This window comes from Scyliorhinus torazame, chromosome 11 (genome assembly GCF_047496885.1).
Source record: "Scyliorhinus torazame isolate Kashiwa2021f chromosome 11, sScyTor2.1, whole genome shotgun sequence".
Classification (NCBI taxonomy): Eukaryota; Metazoa; Chordata; class Chondrichthyes; order Carcharhiniformes; family Scyliorhinidae; genus Scyliorhinus; species Scyliorhinus torazame.
This window is the reverse complement of record NC_092717.1, coordinates 15,448,386-15,473,085: the sequence shown is the minus strand read 5'-3', so window position 1 is coordinate 15,473,085 and position 24,700 is coordinate 15,448,386. Positions and strand designations below refer to the sequence as shown.

The window sequence follows — 24,700 nt, the reverse complement described above, 5'->3', positions numbered from 1 at the left end:
AAGGGGCAGAGACTGGGTGGGGGGTTGGGGGGGATGCTGCAGGTAAACGTGACTGGGCGACTTACCTGTCCATATCCTGCCTAGATCCTGTTGTCTGCAATTTTGCTCACCTGAAGAGGCAGCAAAGGTGAGGTCATGTATAGATTGGACTCTGCTGATGTATTTGGGGCCTGAGTGGGGGAAGCCTTTTGTGGGTTTCTGCCAGGTGGTAAGAGTCATGGGGTGAGATTTAATAGAGACGATGGTGGCCTCGCTCACCGGCTGGAGAGCTGGCCAGAGCCCCGTGTTGCCTCTTTTCGGGAAGGCATTCAACTGGCCAGCAGCAGACCTTCCCCAGGATCCAGTCCTGTCTGTCAATCAGAGGTCAACAGCTCTACTGGACGGCAATGCCGTTGGGAGGCAATGGCTGCTGCCAGTAGGATGCTTACCTGTGGCATGCTTACCTGTGGTATTGTCGCCGGATCCTAGGACGAAGGAGAGCGATGGCTGGTGGGGGGAGGGGGGGGGGGGTTGGGGAATTGGGGGTGGGTGGGGTGAGGTGGGTAGCACGGGCTTGGGGGTGGTTTTCAGTGTGCCTGCTCCTTCCTGACGTCAGCTCAATCAGGCACTGAGTGTAATAACAACGCCAGCATTCCATGCAGTAAAACGCTTCAATCCGTCACCAGAATTAAATGGAGGTTTTTAGTGCTGTAGAATAATGGGGAGATCTTATCCGTGATTATTCTCTACGTGTCTTGGGAATGCTTGATGCTTGACTCGGATCATTAGAAATGTACGGCCCGCAAGGAAGCCATTCGGTCTATCATGCCTCTGCCAGATCTTTGAAAGAGTTATTCCAGGTAAGCATGGAAACATAGAAAATAGAAGCAGGAGGAGGCCATTCGGCCCTTCGAGTCTGCTCTGCCAGTCATTCCGATCATGGCTGGTGGCTTGATGGCTGATCATCAAGTTCAATACCTTAATCCTGCCTTTCCCCCATATCCCGTGATCCCTTTAGCCCCAAGAGTATATCTAATTCTTTCTTGAAATTATGCAACGTTCGGCCTCAACTACTTTCTGTGGTAGTGAATTCCACAGATTCACCACTCTCTGGGTGAATAAATTTCTCCTCACCTCAGTCCTAAAAGGTTTACCCCTTATCCTCAAACTATGACCCCTAGTTCTGGACTCCCCCACCCTCAGGAACATTCTTTCTGAATCTACCCTGTCTAATCCTGTTAGAATTTTGTAAGTTTCTATGAGATTCGCTCTCACTCTTCTAAACTCCAATGTATATAATCCCAACCCACTTAGTCTCTCCTCATATGACAGTCCCTTCACCCCAGGAATCAGCCTGGTAAACCTTCGCTGCACTCCCTCCACAGCAAGAACACCCTTCCTCGGATAAGGACATCAAAACTTCACACAGTACTCCAGGTGTAACCTCACTAACGCGCTATACAATTGCAGCAAAACATCTCTATTCCTAGACTAAAATCCTCTCGCTATGAAGGCCAACATACCATTTGCCTTCTTTCCTGCCTGCTGTACCTGCGCGCTTTCTACCAGAGGCTGATGCACGAGGACACCAAGGTCTCACTGAGTATACCTCTCAGAAGGTAGATTTCCCTTGCCTAAAATATTCCTTCACATCTGTTTTATTTCAGTACTTCCTGAATCTGCCGCAATCCTTTTGTTAAGTATTGATTTTTAATGAGCTGGATTCTCAAAATATCGAATTAAATCTAAAAACAGTGAGGCCTTCAATGACATTGCTTAAGTTCACATTTTAAATGCCCATCAAACTCCTGCAATGCTGAAGTTGCACGCATCCACAAAAAACACCTTGAGAAACCATTGTTGCACTGAGCATAAATGATTACAGTAGTTGGAGAGGATGTATCTAATTTGCAATAATCCTTGCGTAAAAGAAGTTAAAGGCTGAGCTTGGAATGCTGGGCGGGATTCTCTCAGCCCAGGCTGGGCCGGAGAATCGCCGGGATGGGTGCGAGTCGCGTGACGGCGCCCCGACGCCGGTCCGGCTGTTCTCCGGAGAGCAGATTTTTGGCGGCATTGGCACCAGCGTGGCGCCGGTCGGGGGCCACTCTACGTGGCCACCCCGGCGATTCTCCACCCGGGATGGGCCGAGCGGCCTCGCAAAAAATCCGAGTCCTGCCGGCGCCGTTCACATCTGGTCTTACCACGTGGGACCATGGCGTGCTTGCATCCGGGGGCGGCCTGGTATGGGGGGAGGGGGGCCTCCGCTGTGGACTGGCCCGCGATCGGGGCCTATTGATCGGTGGGCCGGCCTCTCGGGCTGGGGGCCTCTTTCATTTTGGGCCGGCCCCTGTAGCCCTACGCCATGTTGGCGTCGGGGTCAGCACGGAGAAGGGAGCCACCGCGCATACACGGCAATCGCGCCGGTCCCATTGCACATGCGCGCATTGGCGCCGGTCCCACTGCACATGCTCAGACCCGTGGCGCCCATCTGACGCCAGAGTGGAAGTCAGCAGCAACTGGAGAACGTACTTTCCATTTTATTCACTAAGCCAGGGACACTCAAAAGCACAACTATGGAGATATTCAGTTGGTGGCTGTGATATTCTTTTCCAGTGAATTTAACATCGTTTTCTTTCAATTTCTTTCTGAAGTAGAAGAAAGAAAGATTTATGTACGAACATAAGAATTCGGAGCAGGAGTATGCCACTCGGCCCCTCGAACCCCCTACGCCATTCAATAAGATGATGGATGATCTAACCATAAGCTCAGCTCCACATTCCTGCCCACCCCCGATAATCTTTCGCCTCCCTGCTTGTCAAGAGGCTATCTACCGTTGCCTTAACAGTATTCATAGACTCTTCTTCCACTGCCCTTTGAGGAAGAGAGTTCCAAAGACTCATGAGCCTCTGAGACAAAAATATTTTCCTAATTCCTGTCTTAAATGAGTAGCCCCTTATTTTTAAACTGTGATCCACTAGTTCTAGATTCTCCCCCAGGAGGAAACATCCTTTCCACATCCGCACCGCCAAGATCTTAGGATCCACGTTTCAATCAAGTCGTCTCTTCCTTGCCTCAGCTCCAGTGAATACAAACCTATCCTGTTGAACCTTTCCTCAGAAGACCCATTCCAGGTACGGATCGAGTAAACCTTCTTAGAATTGCTTCCAATGCATTTGCACTTTTCACCATCACTGGACTTGCTGTCCAGACAGTGAAGTACATTTGAAGTGAGTCACTGTTGGAATGGAGGAAGCATGGTGTCAATTTGCACGTGTGCAAACTCCTGCAGACGGCAATGCGATAATAACCAGATAATCTGTTTCTTTGTATTACTGATTGATGAAGAAATCCAAGGTGCCAGAATAACTTCCCTGCTCTTATACAAAATAATGCCAAAGGATCTTTTACATCTCTCCGAGCAGACAGGTGGGGCCTCGGTTCAATGCCTCACCTGCCAGGGCCAAACAAGAGCAGCAGAGAGCGTCATGAATAGTGTTCTTACAGGGAACAGATCAGTCCAAGGGGGAGTCGTTGAGTAGTCTGGCAGCTGTGGGGAAGAAACTGTTCCTGTGTCTGGATGTGCGGGTCTTCAGACTTCTGTACCTTCTGCCTGATGGAAGGGTCTGGAAGAGGGCAAAGCCTGGATGTGAGGGGTCTCTGACAATGCTGTCTGCCTTCCTGAGGCAGCGGGAGGTGTATACAGAATCAATGGGAGGATGGCAAACTTGTGTGATGCATTGGGCTGAGTCCACTGTTGATAGGGTTGTAAAAGAAAACATGCCTGACCTTTGACAGTACAACCAGAGGCAAAGAGGACAATAGTAAGGAGGTTGCACAAAACCTTTAGAAATAACTGGTTAGGCCTCAGTTGGAGCACTTTACCTAATTCTGGCAGCATACTTTAATGAGGATGTCAAGGCCTTGGTGAAGGTGGCAGTGAGATTTACTAAATTACACAAGGTATGAGGGAGTTGAGCAATTCTCCTAAGAATAGAAAAGGCTAAGGGAAGATTTAGACCGTGATTCTCCGCCGGTGGGATTCTCCGTTATGCTGGTGCCCGGGGTTTCCTGACGGCGTGGGGCTGCCCCACAATGGGAAACCCCATTGACCGGCCGGCGTAACGGAGAATCCCGCCGGCCAGTCGGGGCAGAAATGTGGCACGGCGGGGCGGAGAATTCCGGCCTTAATGCCTGCTCAAAATTGTGAAATATTTTGACAGAATAAAGTAGGAGGAACTGTTTCCACTGGCAGGTGGGTTGGCATTCTGTTAGATTGTATCCCGTTAAGCATGCTGTGGGAAGTTAAAGAGCTGAATATTCCAGCTAAAGATGGTTTGAAATGATTGGAAAAAGTACAGAAATTCATGGTCGCTCTTTCCCAATGGCAATCGCCGCAATTGGGAAACTGGCATGTGAGGTGATCGTGGGCACTGTTCCGTCAGAATTGGGGTCCGGCAGTAATCATACAGGTATAACCTTGTGTTGAAAGTGGGGAGGGGGGGTTGCAACTGAGGCGGAATGGGCAGCACCTCAGTGTGGTGGGTAGTACATCCCTGCTGGGGGTGGGGCGGGGGGGGGGGGGGCGGTAGAACAATTGTTTGGTTGAAAGTTAATGAAAATTTTGCTATTTTTACTTGCTGGGTGCGTATATAATTCTTCCAGACCTCTCTTTTTTGTGCCGTGCGGAGAAATGCACTCCGAAATTGGCTCAATCTTAACACCTCCACTCATTTTGATGGTGAGACAGGAGTGACCGACTGGTTGGGAACCCGCTCTGACCTCAGTAAAAGATCTGCAGAGGTCGGAGAGAGGACTTCATCACCTGACTGCCCCCAATGGGCTGCCCCATTTCACGGTTGGCAAAGCGACACCGGCTTTTTGTCTCTTATAATATCGTGCGTCAGGTAGCGTTTGTTTTCAGCAGAAACAAAATGTTCCATTTACTGGAAATACAGGAGATACAGGGGCCAATCCTTTCCTCGGGGACCACATCCTCCTTGGGCCATCCTCTTTTTTTTATTTTTATTTTTTAAATATGTTTGTTCAAAGTTTTTCCAACAAAAATTTTCAACCAGTTAAACCCCCCCCCCCCCATAACAGAAAAGAAAAAGGACAAAAGAGCAGAACAAAACATAAACATATCAAGCAAACGTAGTACAGAACTTATACAATGGGTTTCTCCCGCACATATTAACCCTCCCCTATGTTTGTACAAATACTACCTGGGAAAAAAAACCTCCCCCACCCACCCAAATATCCCCCCCGCGAAAGAAATAACCCCCCCCCCCCCTCCCTGGGTTGCTGCTGCTGCTGACCGAGCTCCTTCTAGTGCTCCGCGAGATAGTCAAGGAACGGTTGCCACCGCCTGAAGAACCCCAGCGCAGACCCTCTCAGGGCAAACTTTATCCTCTCTAGCTTAATGAACCCTGCCATGTCATTTATCCAGGCTTCCACACTGGGGGGCTTCGCGTCCTTCCATAATAGCAAGATCCTCCGCCGGACTACCAGGGACGCAAAGGCCAGAATGCCGGCCTCTTTCGCCTCCCGCACTCCCGGCTCGTCCGCCACCCCAAATAATGGCAGCCCAAAACTTGGTTTGACCTGGACTTTCACCACCTTGGACATAGTGCTGCACAATCAATTACTCGTGAGACAAGGAGAGTCATACTAATTGGCTTTAATCAGCTAAAACTGTACCCAGCAGCTTCGATACAGAAAGTGAAGGCTGCTGGGATGGCATGGGTTCTTATACCCCGCCTCTCAGGGCAGAGCTATGTGCGTTAGCCAATGGTAGACTCCTAGGTCTAGCCAATGGGCATCCACCTCTCAGGTACTGCAATACCTGGTATTACTACACATAGCCCTTGCGAAACCCCTCCAGAACCCTTCCAGTGCCGGGCACGACCAAAACATGTGGATGTGATTCACCGGGCTTCCCGAGCACCTCCCACATCTATCCTCCACCCCAAAGAACCTACTCAGCCTCGCCCCCGTCATATGCGCTTTGTGAACAACCTTAAACTGTATCAGGCTGAGCCTGGCACATGAGGAAGAGATCCTTGGGCCATCCTCAAAAGGTCGAGGGTTGTCCAGGTTTTCCATGGAATGTTGAAATGTGGGAATTCAGCACTCCGGTCAGTTACCAGGTTACGGTTGGTGATGATGTAAGTGTACCATCGAGAGGTGGGGCCATCATTAGCTTGTAGGGTGCGTGGAGCCCCTACGGGGCTTCAGAGGTGCGCGTGGGGTTTTCTCAGGTCCTGTGTAAATGGGAGTGGTCTGTTGGCTGCCTGTTGGTGAAGGTCTTTGACGAGTGTGTTTTTCCTTCAGCCATCAGGAGGATGAAATGACAGAAATGGAATGAGATTCCACAAGGTACATAATCATGAAAGGAATGTGGAGTGGAGCCTCATGAATCAGTAGTGCCAGGCCATGGAAGTGGGAAAGTAACTTAAAAGAAACTTGACTCCCCAGGAGGAAGATGTTTTTTTTTTCAAATTTCCGGTAACCTAGGATTATGCGATTTCTTTTTTGAAAATTGTTGCAAGCCAAATCAAGAGCACGGTCTGTGGCATCTTTGAAGATGTGTTTAATCTGCGACGCTGAGGTATGCTAAGCCTCTTTGCTTTTTTTCTTGGCTCTGCTGCTTATGCTGGCCTCGAAAGCAAAGATGATCCCATATCAGTGGGCGAGAGGAGAGAACAATTAGGTGCGGTTATATTAGGCGGCATTGTGAAAAGTAGGCCGATGAAATCATTCCATGATTAGTCCAGTGGAAGAATTGCTCTGGAAAACTTGTGTCAGTTAGTTGCAGGATTCCTCTTTGTTACATTACTAGAACATATACAGTAGACAATGTTTAGTTTGGATGCCATTCAGATTTGGGTTGACAGTTAAAAAAATAAATGATATTATCTCTTCAACCCTATCTCGATTGTACCCACGCATAATGTTTTTAAAAAAAAAAAAATTTATTAAAGTTTTTTAACACAATTTTTCTCCCTTACAAACAATAACCCCCCCCCCCCACCCCCGTAACAAAAAAAACCGAGAAATCGCGCAGAGCAAGATATATACATGGCAAAATGATATATTTACACAGCTTTGTACACTGGCCCTCACCCGTACGTGCCAGTTTCCCCAACCCTTCATGTTATCTCTTGCTCATCCACCCTCCCAGGCAGTCCCCCCTCCCCCCCCCCTCCCCCCCTCCCAGGACGTCCCCTCCACCCCCCCCCCCCCCCCCCAAGGTTGCTGCTGCTGCTGACCGACCTTCCTCTAACGCTCCGCGAGATAGTCTAGGAACGGTTGCCACCGCCTGTAGAACCCCTGCGCAGACCCTCTCAAGGCGAACTTAATCCTCTCCAACTTTATGAACCCAGCCATATCATTTATCCAGGCCTCCCCACGCATATTTTTCAACATGGACCTCTGGACATTTTTGTCCCTGTTTCATTATGTGCCTTTCAAGATTTCATTCTTTCCATACCAGCTAACATATATATTGCATTAACACAAATTCACAACGTGATGAGGATTTCAATAGATTTTATGATTTTATGAGAGTTTTTTTTTGAAGCCATAGTTAAAGAGTCTGCCAAAACTGACTGTCTAGCTTCACACATGAAGAAGCTTCAACTTGGCAATTGAAGGGCTGCTGACGGGGATAGCTGAATACCACCACTCTTGTACACAATTCACTCCTCTCAGAACAAGCAAGGTCAGGGAGAGAAGAAATGGGCCCAGGTCTTCTGTTCTCCTGAGGGTCATGCCCCAGAGGTACACTGGAAAATGTGCTGGGGCACCACAGGCAAGTTGCCAGGCAACGTTTAACTTCTGTTGGACAATTAGCCTGTATCCTGAACCGTTTGAAACTACAGTTTAATGATGGATGGAGCCTTTGGATGGTTCCAGCTGACTTAGGAGGAGAGGTACCTCGGGAAGGGAATGTTAGAAGGATTAAAATCAGATCTGTCTCTTGGGTGACTATACTATTGATCCCCTCGACTCCCACACTGGACCATCTGAATATCCCCCCCCATTTCCCACCTCACCCCACCTGCAGACTGTCCTCCCAACCTCCTTGACTGCCCTCCATCACTCCAACAACCCTCTCAACCACTCGGCTACCCCGTGACAGCCTGCTGACCACTCAACTACCCACCCTCTCACTCCCCTGACCACCAGGTGCCTCTGGATTACCTGACCCTCTCTTCCGCCCCCTCCAGATGACTCAACCACCCCCTGACCACCTGCTGTCCTCCCCCCACCTTCCTCTCATCGACCACCTGGCCCCACTTCCCACTCTCCACTTGCCTTACATACGTACATCTTTCCGGAGCTTGACAAAGTGACTGGGGCATTTAAACTTACCGGTGTGTGACAGCTAGTGCTGTAACAAGGTGGGGGGGGGGGGGGGGGTGCTGTATTCATTCCCCCTGTGCACCCACACTGCACAGAAGAAGTCCAGCTCTGGGTCAGATGTCCGGGCAAGAAATGTGGAGCACCAGACTGAGGTAGGAAAATAGGAATGGATCAGTGGTAATTGGACAATGACTGCCAATCGATAGGTTGGATACATGGGTAGGGGGTGGGAGAGGAAGGGATCAAGGGCTAGCTTTTAGAAATGTTTGCTTCTAGCACAGGACTTGGTACACTGAGACAACTTAAAAAATCTTGCACATATATTGTCTTTCATAACTTTGGGGTTTTGCAAAGCGCTTTTCAAAGAGTATTTTCTGTTGTAGGCCGGGATTCACTTTTCCCTCTGACAGCACCCCCCACCCCCCACCCCAAGTTTCCTGGTGGAGTGGGGTGGCTTCAGTGGGAAATCCCATTGACAATCGGTGGGAAGAGGGAATCCCGCTGCCAGCGAACCGTGCATTCCACCAGGGAACCCGCCCACCAACGGTGGTCACTGCGCTGCTATCACAGGCTAGAGAATGAAATGACAGGAATAATTTTGTCGCCATTTGATGCACGTACCATTTTAATCCATTTCCAAACCAATGAATTGAAAAATGCAGACATCTTAATTTTATTGAACACCACTGCGGCCTCACGGCACCGAGGTCCCAGGTTCGATTCCGGCTCTGGGTCACTGTCCGTGTGGAGTTTGCACATTCTCCCCATGTTTGAGTGGGTTTTGCCCCCACAACCCAAAGATGTGCAGGCTAGGTGGATTGGCCACGCTAAATTGCCCCTTAATTGGAAAAAAATGAATTGGGCACTCTAAATTTATTAAAGAAATAAAAATAAATGAGGCACCTATGACCTCAGCTCACTACGAAACCTAAGCTGAAACAAAACTGCCATCCAACCACAGGCTATTTAACAACTGGGATTTAAGCTGACGAGCTTATGAAAACCAATTTAGCTGGAAGCTATATTATTGTGGTAATGCAGATGGTTGTGGTATATGTGGTGTTCAGAACATAGAACAGTACAGCACAGAACAGGCCCTTTGGCCCTTGATGTTGTGCCGAGCATTGTCCGAAACCAAGATCAAGCTATCCCACTCCCTGTCATTGTGGTGTGCTCCATGTGCATATCCAATAACCGCTTGAAAGTTCCTAAAGTGTCCGCCTCCACTAAAACAGCAGGCAGTCCATTCCACACCCTAACCACTCTCTGAGTAAAGAACCTACCTCGGACATCCCTCCTATATCTCCCACCCTGAACCTTATAGTTATGCCCCCTTGTAACAGCGAGATCCACCCGAGGAACGTCCACTCTATCTATCCCTATATGTTGCTTGTGTATGTGCATACATGTGCATAAGATCCTGAGAGGACTTGACAGGGGGACTTGACAGGATGGAAGCTGGGAGGATATTTCCCCTTGTGGGAGAGGCTAGACTGAGGGGATCCCTTTTAAGACGGATATGAGGAGAAATGTTTTTCTCTCAGAGGGTTGTGAGTCTCTCTCTCCCCGGAGAGTGGTGGAAGCAGGGTCATTGTGGTGGCTTGAGGCATAGGCTGGAGGCCTCCAGTAGTGAACAAAAAGGGTGTATTGATGAAAGGCAAATAGATAACGTGCACAGAACACCATACAACAGGTCTTTACTCTTCAGTTCCCTGGTCCGCACTGCCCAGGGTCCTGCTCCCAGGGTCCCGCCCAAACTCCCCATGGCCTGGGTTTTGTGCATTCCCGCGCGATTGGCCCTGAGCAGGTCACATGGTCAGTGGAGCCCACCCCCCCTTAAAGGAGCCACACCACCACAGTCATTAGATATTTCTAAGGCAGAAGTAGGTCGATTCTAGATTGACATGGGATCAAACGTTATCACGGTAGGCAGAGGGTGGAGTTGAGGCCATATCAGAGTGGCCATGATCTTATTGAAACGGGGACAGGCTTGAGGGGCCTACCTTTGCTCATAATTCGTATGTTTGCTAGGTTGAGAATGCTAATTACTGTGTGCTGCACCCAAATATAGTGAAAACTGCAGAAGGAGAAAGCAGCCATATGATATGAGCTGACATTGTTAACTGATATTTTAAAGGTACACTACTACACAGCTGATCAATAATTAAACTTTAGCCATGGACAGATAGCACCTGAAGATCGTGTTCCTATTAAAAAACAACCGAGTCCCTCATCCCATCTGATTTGAAGTTATTTAAGACCTTGTGATGGAGATCAGTTTCAGTAACACAAGGTCTGGTTTTCTAGATCTTCCTCCTCTGTGTCTTGTCTCTATGGCTGACAGGAATTCTTGGGTGAAGATCATGGGCGAAATTCTCCCCCAACGGCGCGATGTCCGCCAACTGGCGCCCCAAACGGCGCCAATCAGACGGGCATCGCGCCGCCCCAAAGGTGCGGAATGCTCCGCATCTTTGGGGGCCGAGCCCCAACATTGAGGGGCTAGGCCGACGCCGGAGGGATTTCCGCCACGCCAGCTGGCGGAAATGGCGTTTGTTGCCCCGCCAGCTGGCGCGGAAATGCGGCGCATGCGCGGGAGCGTCAACGGCCGCTGAGTTTCCCAGCGCATGCGCGGGAGCGATAGCGGGCGCCGACAGTTTCCCGCGCATGCGCAGTGGGGAGAGTCACTTCCTCCTCCGCCATGGTGGAGGACGTGGCGGAGGCGGAAGGGAAAGAGTGCCCCCACGGCACAGGCCTGCCCGCGGATCGGTGGGCCCCGATCACGGGTCAGGCCACCGAGGGGGCACCCCCCGGGGTCAGATCGCCCCCTGCCCCCCCCAGGACCCTGGAGCCCGCCCACGCCGCCTGGTCCCGCCGGTAAATACCAGGTTTAATTTACGCCGGCGGGCCAGGCAATTTCTGGGCGGGACTTCGGCCCATCCGAGCCGGAGAATTGAGCGGGGGGTCCCGCCAACCGGCGCGGCCCGATTCCCGCCCCCGCCCAATCTCCGGTACTGGAGACTTCGGCGGGGGCGGGATTCACGGCGGCCAACGGCCATTCTCCGACCCGGCGGGGGGGTCGGAGAATGACTCCCCCAAGGTCAATGGTGTGAGGATTCAAACTGTGTTACTGAACATGATCTCTACAACAATTTCTTTTTGACAGATCCTCTAACCCTTGATTGTTGACTTTCGGGTGATAAATATCCGATTGTGAATCTCAAGGAGAGGGATGAGGTTTGCTCATAATTGGTTGACTAACCAGTGGGGCATATTAAGGGAGAAGGTCTAAAGCTTGCCTACATTACCACAGCGGCTATACTTCAAAAGTACTTCACGGGCTGTAAAGCGCTTTGGCCTTAACTCCTTGCACACACATACAAACAACTGAATTAGGAACAAGCGGAGGGCATTCAGGCCAGGGTGAGCTACTGGACCTCCGATTGGGTGGCAACTATTGGGAAAAGGCCATGGACCTTAATCTGATAGAAGCCTGACAACAGCCACTTAAGTGGCTGCTGCTAGCAAAATGTGGCTCCAGCTCCCACTGAAGTGCAGTCCCTACCTGCTGTGATCCCGGCAGCGAAACCCCTGCTGCCATGACTACATTCTTGCCAATGAAGGGCAGCACGGTGGTGCAGTCGTTAGTCGTGAACCGAGGACCCTGGTTCAATCCCGGTCCCGGGTCACCGTCCGTGTGCAGTTCGCACATTATCCCCGTGCCTGCGTGGGCCTCACCCCCACAACCCAAAAAGATGTGCAGGATAGGTGGATTGGCCACGCTAAATTAAAAAATAAATAAATTAAGAGTATCCAATTCATTTCTTCCAATTAAGGGGCAATTTAGCGTGGCCAATCCATCTGCCCTGCACACCTTTGGGTTGTTTAGGAGAATGTGCAAACTCCACACGGACAGTGACCCAGAGCCGGGATCGAACCTGGTACCTCGGCGCCGCGAGGCAGCAGTGCTAACCACTGCACCACCGTGCTGCCTCTGGCCACACTAAATTGCCCCTTAATTGGGAATAAAAGAACTGGGTACACTAAATTTATTTAAAAAAAAACATTCTGGCTAATGTTTAAGTTATTTATACTCCCACTATGCTCTGTTCCTTAGACTTAAAGATCCATATTATGGCAGGCACACTTTGTACTTAAAAATAGCTTTCAATGCCACACACATATCTTTTATGATTTGCCCCCAACCAATATTATTGCCAGAAGCTACAGGCATGCAGTATTTCAATGTACATGGCGGGTGGGATTATTCAGACCTTCCCACCGTTGGGACCATCTCGTCCCGCCAAAAGCCAATGTACCTTTGGATGGGCCGCCGAATATCCCGCATGATGACTTTGGAAAATCTCAGCCAGAGAAGGAAGGAGTTTAAGCTGGGCAAATAAATTAGCTGTCTCTCTCTCTCTCTCCTGTATCCAACTGGAAGAATCACTGGTGGATGTTGGCAAACATGTCCAAGTTTATTTGAGATCATGGCAGCTAGACTGGAACATGGAACTCTATAGAAGTTGGAGTGGGGCTTTTGAGCACCACTCTTGTCCCATCATGACCCGGGTCTAATCACCTTTGTTGGGGAAATGTTGAGAACACTGGGCCTTCGTGAATAACCACTACCAGTGCGGGAATTGAACCAGCGCTGTTGCATCGTTGGTCTGCATCACAAACCAGCCATCCAGCATTTTGACGCAAGTCATAGTTCAATTCAGCTTTTGGGCTGCAAATGTACTTCTTGAGTAGAATATTTTCATTATGGAATAGCTGCTATCTGTCACTGTCAATCTTGCATTCGACTATTAAATACAAAAGTACCAAACTTACTACAAAGGTTGATAACAACACTATGGGCTGGAATTCTCTGGCCATTCGGATTCTCGTTTCCTGCTGGCAGCACAAGCCCGCCCGTAGGTTTCCTGGGGAAGGGAGGGGGTGTGCACTGGATTCAATGGGAGGTCCCATTGACAAGCAGCGGAAGTGGATCCCGCTGCCAGCGGACAGCGCACCGCCGAGAAAGACACGGTTTGGGGGGGCAGATAACCCACCTGTGGGCTCTTTATTTGAAAATACACATAATGGCAACTTAATAGAATGGTAAGACTGTGGAAGGATTTAAAAAGAGGAATGAGTATTTCAGATTTAAGGTATTTGGGAACAGGGGCGGCACGGTGGCTCAGTGGTTAGCACCGTTGCCTATGGCGCTGAGGACTCAGGTTCGATCCTGGCCCTGGGTCACTGTCCGTGTGGAGTTGGCACGCTCTCTCCGTGTCTGCGTGGATTTCACCCCCACAACCCAAAGATGTGCAGAGTAGGTGGATTGGCCACGCTAAATTGTCCTTTAATTGGAAAAAAGTGTTTGGGTACTCTAAATTTATTTTTAAAAAAAGAAGATATTTGGGACCAAGAAGAATGTAGGTCCCCAATTATAGGAATACTCCTGGTGCAGGGTATGATATAGACATCAGAGATGATTTTCAAAGGGTGAAGGATTAATACAAATTTATACTTCAATATGATTTATGTACGTACATGGCTGATCCACTATGGAATTGCAAGATGTAATAGCAAGGGCAGGAACCTTTATTAATCTCAAATATTTCTTTGTTGCAGTATATCTAATATCTATTTCCTAATATTCCCACTGATATTATTAGGGACTATATAGACATTTCTGACCTGTAAGACTGTTGATGCATTCTGTCTACACAGTCGTGGGTTAGACATCACACCCTGTCTCCTGGTGGGATAGTGACTAGCAGCAGTTGAAGATGTGTTCCCTTGTGGAGTTTGCGCATTCTCCCCGTGTCTGCGTGGGCCTCACCCCCACAACCTAAAACGATGTGCAGGGTAGGTGAATTGGCCACGCTAAATTGCCCCTTGATTGAAAAAATAAGAATTGGATACTTTAAATTTCGAAACAAAGCAAAACAAAAAAAAAATGATGTGTTCCCTTGTCTGTGTGGAGTCTGCACATGCTCCCCGTGTCTGTGTGGGTCTCACCCCCTCAACCCAAAGATGTGCAAGGTAGGTGGATTTGCCTTGTTAAATTGTCCTTAATTGGAAAAAGAAGGAATTGGGCACTTTAAATTTAAAAAAGTGTCCCCTTAAAGACACATGAACATCAGATCACATAAGGCAAGACACAAACATGAAGAATGTCCTGTTTGATGAATTAATGGAGAGCTGTCAGTATCAATGGAATTATATCAATAAGTCACCATTTCAGTAAATGAAGGGATAATTGTGAATAATTTGATAAAAATTACCTTCAGTTATTGTAGACTTCCAATGTTTCTGATTTCGGCCAGGGCAAATAGACAACCATGTATTTACATAAATTGCCTGCTTCATATTGAATGATAAATTTGGATTAATCCTTCAACCTCCGAAAACCATCTCTGATGTCCATATCCTACTCTGCACCAGGAGTATACCTATCATTTCTGACCTATGTTCTTCTTATTTCCCAAGTATCTCAAATCTGAAATACTCATTCCCCCTTTTTAAATCCTTCCATAGTCTCGCCGCTCTACACCTGTGTAACCACCCCCAGCCCTAACATCATCCTTGAAAGCTTCTCTGCTTTTAATCTGACCTTTTTTCCGTATATCTCTCTCTTCACTGCTGGCCACGCCTTCAACCTTCGGAGCACCACTCTGGCAATCCCTCCCCGAGCTCCTCTCCTTCCTTCACCTGTCTTTCCCTCTATATACTCTCCTTCAACCTCACCTCACAGACCAAACATTTGGTCACCTCAGGGACTGTTTTGCCACGCTGCCCCTGTTCCCGAAGAATGCTGCAATCTTTTTTCTGCATTAAATATTTCCACAAGCGCATAAATGCAGGAATGGCTTTAGGGGCAAAGGATAGACAGAGAGAGATATTTGCATTAATAGATGCGCATTCCACCTAAGAAATAAAGTTTACAAGAAGGTAAGGTTTTAAGTATAACACACCTCAAAGAAGTCAATTATGAAAGCTCACATCTTCAAAACGTATCTTGTAGGAGTACTTATAAATCCCAAAAGTAAAGGCAGCACGGTGGCGCAGTGGTTAGCCTTGTTGCCTCACGGTGCCGAGGTCCCAGGTTCAATCCCGGCTCTGGGTCACTGTCCGTGTGGAGGTTGCGCATTTTCCCTGTGTTTGCGTGGGTTTCGCCTCCACAACCCAAAAAAGATGTGCAGGGTAGGTGGATTGGCCACGCTAAATTGCCCCTTAATTGGAAAAAGTGAATTGGGTACTCTAAATTTTAAAAAAAATGAATCGCAAAAGTGAAAATGGAACATTTTCTCCCAGAATAAAATTACAGGACACCTCTAATGTGTATCTCTGGCTGTCTTGTGGACCATCCAAGATCCCCCAAAATTAGAAAAAGGCAACTATAAAAGCAAGAAAGACCTTCATCATAGAGCGTCTGACATAACCTGAGGATGTCCAAAAGTGTTTTACAGTCAGTGAAGTACTTTCGAAGTGTAGTCACTCTTATAAGGCAAAACAGAAATACAGGGACAGGAGTATAGGTCATTCATTGAAATCATGGCTGACTCACTATGGAATCGCAACATGTAACAGCAAGGCCTTTATTAACGTCAAACACTTCTTTGTTGCAGAATTCCTTGTGAATTAATTGAAGACTATTTCCTAATATCCCCACTGATAATCTCTCTTGTGCAGACCTCATTATTAAGCCCACTGGCGGTTGGCAGCACATTCAGACATAAATCGACACAAATGTTCTTATCAAATGGTAATACATACATTCTCAGTAATGACAACAAAAAAATGATGAGTTATGTAACCTCATATCCCATCCTGAAAGTCACACATAATCCTGACTTGGAACTAAACGGCCGTCCCTTCATTGTCACTGGGTCAAAACCCAGCAAGTCCCTCCCTAGCAGCACTGTGGGTGCACCTACACCACTTGGGTTACAGCGCTTCAAGAAGACAGCTCACCGCCCACTTCTCACGGGCATTTAGGGCTGATCAATAAATGCTGGCCTCGCCAACGATACTCACGTTCTGTGAAATAATGTAAAAAAAACAGTGGATCGTCACCAATGATGAAACAACTGAATCCGAAGTTTAGATTTCCGCTCAGCTATCGCTTTCCAAAGTCATTCATTTAAAAAAATTATGAACTACAAGTAAAGCTCTTTTAGGGGGTGTGATTGCTTTGTCTGTACCACCAGGGTGTAATTGGCAGCGATTTTTAACTGCACCAGGTTTTACTTTCCACCAACTTGGAAAACTTGGAGTTTCAACCTTAAACCAAGTAGCAACAATGAAGCTAGGAAACGAGCTTCCAAAAATAGTGCGAACTATCGTTCTCTGAACATTAGAATCATAGAATTTACAGTGCAGAAGGAGGCCATTCGGCCCATCGAGTCTACACCGGCTCTTGGAAAGAGCACCCTACCCAAGGTCAACACCTCCACCCTATCCCCATAACCCAGCAACCCCACCCAACACTAAGGGCCATTTTGGACACTAAGGACAATTTAGCATGGCCAATCCACCTAACCTGCACATCTTTGGACTGTGGGAGGAAACCGGACCACCCGGAGGAAACCCACGCACACACGGGGAGAACGTGCAGACTCCGCACAGACAGTGACCCAAGCCAGGAATCGATTGAGCTAACCACCATGGCTGGTTAATCGTCAGTTGAAGCAATTGTGCTAACCACCATGCTACCTTATAAATAATCTTTATTGTCACAAGTAGGCTTACATTAACACTGCAGTCGCCACATTCCCGCGCCTGTTCAGACACACAGAGGGAGAATTCAGAATTCTCAGCTGGCACAGGAATTGAACCCGCGCTGCTGGCCTTGTTCTGCATCACAAACCAGCTGTCTAACCCACTGAGCTAAACCAATTAGTGGAAAGAAAAGTGGAAGATTGGCTGTTGATGCTGCTAAAAGCCCAATCGCGCTGCTGACATCGACTTCTGTGTGCGGAACAAATCATACATAACTTGTGAATCCACGAGGTGAAAAGTTATGCCTGTTTTCTGCTCCCCAAAATTTAAAGTAATTTATCTCTCCTAATGTGATTATACATTTTAACTCTGGTGATGGTGTAAATTGGTAAATTTGGAATGCTCCGCCCATTACAAGCCCTATACAATTTTCCTTTTTATTAACTTCAATAATTGAGAAAGTCAGTTGTGCTGAGCGATGAGAGGGACGAATTGAAAATTGTCTCTTTCATAATATTGAGCAAAGTTTAAACTGTTTCTCGTGTGTTTCCCATTCATTTCGACCAGCTTCAATCTTTGGTCCGCTGCTAACAGCCAGAGGACAACATCGGGTGCCGCAGTCGATGTCAGCATCTCGGTGGTTGGTCGGGACCAGCTTTTGCGGGGAAAGAGAATGAAAGAGGCTGACTCTGTTGGGACTCCAACCACATTTTCCTGAGTACGGAAAAGAAACACCATTGGAGGAAAGGAGCTTCCGATGGTCAATGGAAATAAAAATTGTGTGTGATACTCTTATCTACTCAGGACAGAACATAGGACGTTGTTCATGAATCTTAATAAAATACTGGATTGGTCTCAATTGCAGTATTGTGTTCAATTCCGGACGCCACACTTTAGCTTGGGTGTGAAGACATTGGGGTGGGTGCAGAGAAGATTTCTCAGAATGGTTCCCGGAGTCGGGAATTTCAGTTACATTGATACATTTGAAGAACTGGGTTTGATCTTCTCAGTGAAGAGAATGTAAAGAGGAGACTTGAGGCCGGATTCTCCGGTATTGGGCTGGCGGGCTGTACCAGCGCCAAAGAGTGGCGTGAACCATTCCGGGGTCGGACCGCCCTCCGCACGTTCGGGGGCTAGGCACCCTGGGAGTGGTTGGCGCCGCCCCAACCGGCGCTGAAGGGCCTCCACTAGCCGGCGTGAGTTGGCGCGTGCGCAGGGCGCCAGCGTGTTCCCAGAACAGCTGCCGTGATTCCTGCACATGGGCAGAGGGTTTCTTCTCCGCGCCGGCCATGGCGGAGCTTTACAAAGGCCGGCGCGGAGGGAAAGAGTGCCCCACGGCACAGGCTCGCCCGCAGATCGGTGGGCCCCGATCTCAGGTCAGGCCACTGTGGGGGCCCCACCCCGGGGCCGGATCCCCCCGGCGCACCCCCCCCCCCCCGAGGACACCGCATGCCGCCCTCAGAGCCAGGTCCCGCCGGTACGGAACTGGTCTAATCCACGCCGGTGGGACTGGCCGAAAACAGGCGGCCGCTCGGCCCATCGGGGACTTGAGAATCGCCGGGGGTGGGGCGCTGCCAACGGCCCCCGACCAGTGCGGCGCCATCCCCGCCCCTGTCAGAAAACTGGCGCCAGAGAATTCGGCAGCCTGCGTCGGAGCGGCGGGGCGGGATTCAAGTCCCCCCCCCCCCCCGCCCCCCCTCCCCCACCCGTCCCCCCTCCCCCCCCCCCCCCCCCACCCGGCAATTCTCCGACCCGGCAGGGGGTCGGAGAATCCCACCCCTGAGGTGTTCAAAACCATGAGGGATTTGGACAGAGTAAATAGAGAAGGAGAGAGAAGTGAAGAGATTTCACGAGGGAATTGCGGAGCTGAAGGCTTGGGCAGCCCGGCTACCAGTGGCGAAGGAACTGAAATGTTCAAGAGGACAGAACTGGAGGATGGTAGGTATCTTGGAGGGTTGAATGCCTGGAGGAGATTACAGAGAGAAGGATTCAGAAACAAAAATGAGAATTTTAAGATGAAAAGAGTTACACTGTCTTGGCTTGTTTCCAAAGATGCTTACAAGATTAAACTCAGCACCTTTGGATACCTGGGGCGGGATTCTCCGATGCCCCGCCGGGTCGGAGAATCCCCGGGGGGCGGTGTGAATTCTGCCCCGCCACTCCGACGCCGGCTGCTGTATTCTCCGGCGCGGCTTTCGGGCAGGGATCACGCCACAACGGTCGGGGTCCGTTGGTAGCGGCCCCCCCCGGCAATTCTCCGGGCCCCGATGGGCCGGGCGGCCGTCGATTTCTGGCCTGTCGCGCCGGCGTGGATTGGACATGGTCCCACACGGCGGGACCTGGCAGGTACGTTGGCTGGTGCGGTCCTCGGGGGGGGGGGGCGCGGAGGGTTCCGTTCCTGGGGGGTGGGGGGCCCACGGTGGCCTGGCCCGCGATCGGGGCCCACCAATCTGCGGGCGGGCCTGTGCCGTGGGGGCACTCCTTCCTTCCGCGCCGGCCATGGCGGAGCTCTACATGGCGGAGAAGGCACCCCCCCGTGCATGCGGCAGAATACGTCTGCTGTCTGCACATGCGCTGAACCACGCCGGCGGTTCTGCGTATGCGCTAACTCGCGCAGTCCCTTCAGCGACAGCTGGCACGGCGCCAACCCCTCCGGCGCCAGCTTAGCCCCCGGACGTGCGGAGAATTCCGCAATTTCCGGTCGGGCCGACGCCAGAGTGGTTCGTGCCGTTTTTTTCACCGCCGTTGGGCCAGTTCGCTGATTTGGGAGAATCCCATCTCTGGATGAGAATATGTCCTGTTTAAAAGTCAGAAGAAGATGTGGCCCTACTGCATAGCTCATTTGCATGACATGAACATGAAGTTAAACTGCTGACTGAGGAATCCCACCTGACTGAAATTGTGGGTGGTCCATATCAGTGTTTTTCAATCATTTGTCCTGGGTCCCACTTTTGCAAATCGGCTGTCCTTCGGAACCCACCCTGGCTGTCCTTCTCAACACACATCGGCCGACCTTCGCGACATATATCGGCTGACCTTCATGATACATGCCATGTTAGCTTACCTTTTCTGCGAACTGACTTTGGGGTCCCAACCTCAAAAGGAATTTCTCACCCACCACTTCTCTTTCAAAATCTGAAATTTCTCCTCTCATTTGCCAATACGTCCCTGCATGTAACACACATCGGCTTTGCGTCCTTATTTGCATTGGCACAATTGCCAAAACCATACCTCAAGAAAACATCTTTACACTACTTTGTTCCCGAGTTAAGTTGTTTCTTTGTGTGCTGTTAACCAGAGGCTTTGGACCTCTGTACAGAGCTAACATTAGCACTGCACTGGCCTGCCCTGTACTCTCCAGGGCAGCTCTCTCCAGCAAATTATGTTGTGAGATCCTGTCCAGCAGGCACACTGTCTCTTTGTGTCTCCAGCCGTCTCTTACTTGTCAGGAAACAATCCATCTTCACAATACATTTGCCTTGTTTACCAACAGCTAGGAAATGGAAGCAGCTCTTCTCTGCGATTTGGCGCCAAAGGGACGTACGCAGGAAAAGCAGGGCGCTTGACATCAAGTGGACATGCCGGGCATGTGACCTGCTCGCTGCTGCCGCCTCTGCCTGGATGATTGCACACAGCCTCAATTCTTCCCATTTAAAAGGCCATGATGTGGAGATGCCGGCGTTGGACTGGGGTGAGCGCAGTAAGAAGTCTTACAACACCAGGTTAAAGTCCAACAGGTTTGTTTTGATGTCACTAGCTTTCAGAGCACTGCTCCTTCCTCCGACAACAGTCCCCGTCCTAAATTTAAAAGCCGGTAGTGGTCTTTGGGTGCTTCTCCCATGAATGGGACCACCATAGGAATGACGTGACCAATCACACCCTGACCCTCCCGACACCCGTCGGCATCACAACCGCTGGTCGCCACCTGCACTTTGATAAACTCTGGTCCATGTTATCAGTGGATGCCCGGTGAACGTGGTCTCTGGTGCTAATTCCAATTCCCATCATGCAGTTAATACCATCAGAACATTTGGAAATCAGCCACCGGGTCTCCACCATGAGGCGGTGGGGGTGGGGTGGGGGTGGTGGGGGTGGTGGTGGTGGTGGTGGGGGGGGGTGCGAGGGGCGATGGCATCGTACGAAGCTTGATAAAGATCCTCATCTGAAGTCTACAAATTCACAATTCTTGTGGGGAGAGGGGCAAGGGAGCTGGTAGTCATTAGATAATGATCACCTGGCAACCACACGTATGTCAATGGTAGCTTTCCCAAGAATGACCCATCAGATAACTCAATATGGACAAGAAAGGAACTTCTGCTGATCTGCAAAGCCCAGTATCAATGCACATGGTGTATTTCTTGGAACATAAGAAGAGGAGAACGGGAGGTATAGGTAGCTCATACCACCTCTTCGGCCTCCTCCGGAGCATACCTTCTCTTACGATCTTCGAACTCAAAACAACTTTCCGATCTTATGTCTCTTCGAACTCAAAACAACTTGCCGATCTTATGTCTCTTGATTCCGTTAGAGCGCAAAAATCTATCAATTTCTGTCTTGAATATATTCAATGACTGATTATCCAAAGGCCACTAGTATAGAAAATTGCAAAACGATCTCCTGAGTGAAGGAATTTTTCCTCAGTGCAGTCCTAAAGGATAACCTCTTGGCCCGGGACAATGCCCCTTCACTCTAGACTCTCGAGCCAAGGAAAACAGCATCTATCTTGTCTACTTCTGTCTCGCGGCCCACACGTCTTTGCTGCAATCCCCCCTTAGCTCCCACCAATCACTGACCTTCTGCTCTGCCCCAGCTGCTGCTCCCCCCTCTTATTCAGTATAAAATCCATCACATTTCTCCCTCTCTTTAACTCTGAAGAAGAGTCATACAGACTCGAAACGTTACCTCTGTTTCTCTCTCCACAGATGCTGCCAGACCTGCTGAGTTTTTCCAGCATTTTCCTGTCTTTGCATCTGCAGAATTTTGCTTTTAGTCTCTCGGCATCGTCCCTGTCAAATCCTTGCAGAATCTTTATCTGTTTTCGGATAAATCATCTCTCATTCTTCTAAACTCCACAGGCCTGTCCTACTCAGATGTGCCTCATTGGACCCGCATCTCATTGCAGGAATCAGCCCAGTGACTGCACGTTGCGTGCCCTCGTAGGCAAGTACACCCTTCCTGAGGCGTAGAGACCAAAGATGTTCTTCAGTTAATGATTATCGAAACCTCAGGCGGGATTCTCCTGTCGCCAGTCGCGTTTTCCTGGGTGACACGCCCTAGCCGGCAGTGTGATTCTCCCTTCCCGCCACCTGCCAATGGGATTTCCCATTGTGGCCACCCCACGCCGTCGGAAAACCCGTGAGCGTGGGTGCTGTCGGCGTAACGGAGAATCCAGCCCCTCATGTTTGGCTCTTTTTAAAAATAAATTTAGAGTACCCAATTCATTTTGTCCAATTAAGGTACAATTTAGCGTGGCCAATCCACCTAACTTGCACATCTTTGGGTTGTGGGGGCGAGACCCACGCAAACACAGGGAGAATGTGCAAACTCCACACGGACAGTGACCCAGAGCCGGAATCGAACCTGGGACCTCGGCGCCGTGAGGCAGCAGGGCTAACCCACTGCGCCACCGCGCTGCCCTATGTTTGGCTCTTTTTAATATCATTTGTTTTTCTGAAAGTGTGAAAAGAAGGAACTTGCATTGACATGATGCCCTTCAGAAGCTCAGGGTGTCACTTCACATCAAGGAGGTGGATGATGTGTAGAGCATGTCATAATGCATGTGATTTTGTGAACACCCTGAATTAATATTGTTTTTTATCCATTGCAGTTTATTGCTAATATCTTCGAAAATGTGTGAAAAAAAACTTCCAAAAACAAATGTGAATCGGTCTTCATCTGTGTAACATGCTGGAGCTGCACTTTTTTTATGAACAGAATTTTCATATAAAATGTTTATTGTCGAGTTTGCAGTTTTAAAAGTCTCCAGTGCTGCCTTTGATGATGGTGATTAGCTGCTTTTCTGTTTCCCTGCAAAAATATGAGTTTCACGGAAATGGATTTCCTTCAGGCTTTAAGTGAAATTTGCGGAGGAACAGAATCTGTTGTTTGCAAAGCTGACCCAACAGAATACCTACTTTATAAAAAAGACTGCGTTTTCTTCCCCCCCCCTGTGCCCATTCAGGTGTGAGATGCCACCTTTACAGAGCACCTTTCCTAGCTTATACATCCAGTGCCATCAGTGAGTACTAAAAGGACAAGACGATCACAGATACCCACCTAACATTTTCTTCACACGGTACCAGAATCTTGCCCTTCAGGGAACACCCCTCCACCAATCAAATGCGTGATTTCCATATTCTATATCAATCATCAACGGAAATTCAACCCTTGTGTTCACTGCACTCCTCCAACCCTGACCGCTTACGCATACCCATTCTTTTTGGTCCCCCTTTGGTGGCCGTTCTTTCATCCACCTGGGCCCTAAGCTCTGGAATTACTTCATCAAAGCTGTCTACCTCCCTACCCGCCAACACCCCCCACCCACACTTCTGTCTGCCTCTCTACCTTATGACCATGTGGCAATTCTGCTTGTTAACGCTACTGTGAAGCACCTTGGTAAATTAAGGGCGCTAGAGCAATGTAAGGTGTTGTTGCACAGTACCGTTACCTATAGGTTTTACATAAAACCACCCTAAAACTCCTTAAGCTGACACTGCTTGAGCAACCATCATCTTTCATTTCCGCACCCCCCCCCCCACCCCCCCCCCAACCTTCTGCGACAAAATTGCTGTCAAACATATAATCCTCACAGCTTGCCACCAAAGAGGCACTTGAAGCTGTCTGCCAGGGACATAAATGACACAGACCTACACGAAAAGCAGGGAATTAATAAAGTTCAACAAGGCAGAAAGCATAGTGGGTTAACCAGTAGTGATGTTTTTCTTTTACAGCTCCTGGATATTTTAACAGTTCCACACTCGAACCTTTTATCTCTGTCTGAATACATCTTAAAAAGAAAAACCCTGTACCTGCCCGTTTTTATGAGATTGTTGACAGAGGGTGGCCACCATCTGTGCAAACTGTCTCAAACAGCGACTTCCTCTCAAAGCCAGAAAGCACATGAAATATCTTGCAGAGAAAAGCTTGGGTCAGTTTGAATAGCAATTGGTTTATTATTTAAGTTCGCTTCGGCATTTTCAGCAAATAAATTGAGATTTATTAGTGATGTTGCTGATGCAGCTTTCAAAGTTATGGCACCATTGGTGTGGTGGTGTTGAGAGCTGTCGCGCCGCACATGTTTAAGGAGCATAGGCCTTTTGCACAGACTAAATACAAAAACACAAATTAAGGAAGTTGGGAATATTGAAACTTGAGAAGCGAACAGCGAAACTATTTGAACTTTTTGCAATAGAGAAAATTAGCGGCAGTGTTGCAACGATATTGATTGGACGAAAAAGTAATTGGACAAATTTTAGACAAAATAAAAATGCCTCTGCGGAGTACTCAGTCTTGGCGGAACTTCTTGTCTGACACCTTTTTGCCTTTTAATAAAGTTAAGATACACAGATACGAGTTGGCACCTATATTCGTTGAAGTCGTAAGATGCCGTATGTGAATATCTCCCGATACAGCGAAAAACAGGTTT

General features: G+C 49.0%; 1 long non-coding RNA gene across 1 annotated transcript in view; it reads left to right on the top strand.

The window, feature by feature from the left end:
* The window catches only part of LOC140385978 (uncharacterized), a 94,540-nt gene extending 76,641 nt beyond the window's left edge, over positions 1–17,899 (top strand). Inside the window, exon 3 of the long non-coding RNA XR_011933499.1 lies at positions 17,623–17,899. This is a non-coding gene — a long non-coding RNA (uncharacterized lncRNA). The remainder of the gene's footprint in view (positions 1–17,622) is intronic.
* The last annotated feature ends 6,801 nt before the right edge of the window (positions 17,900–24,700 follow it).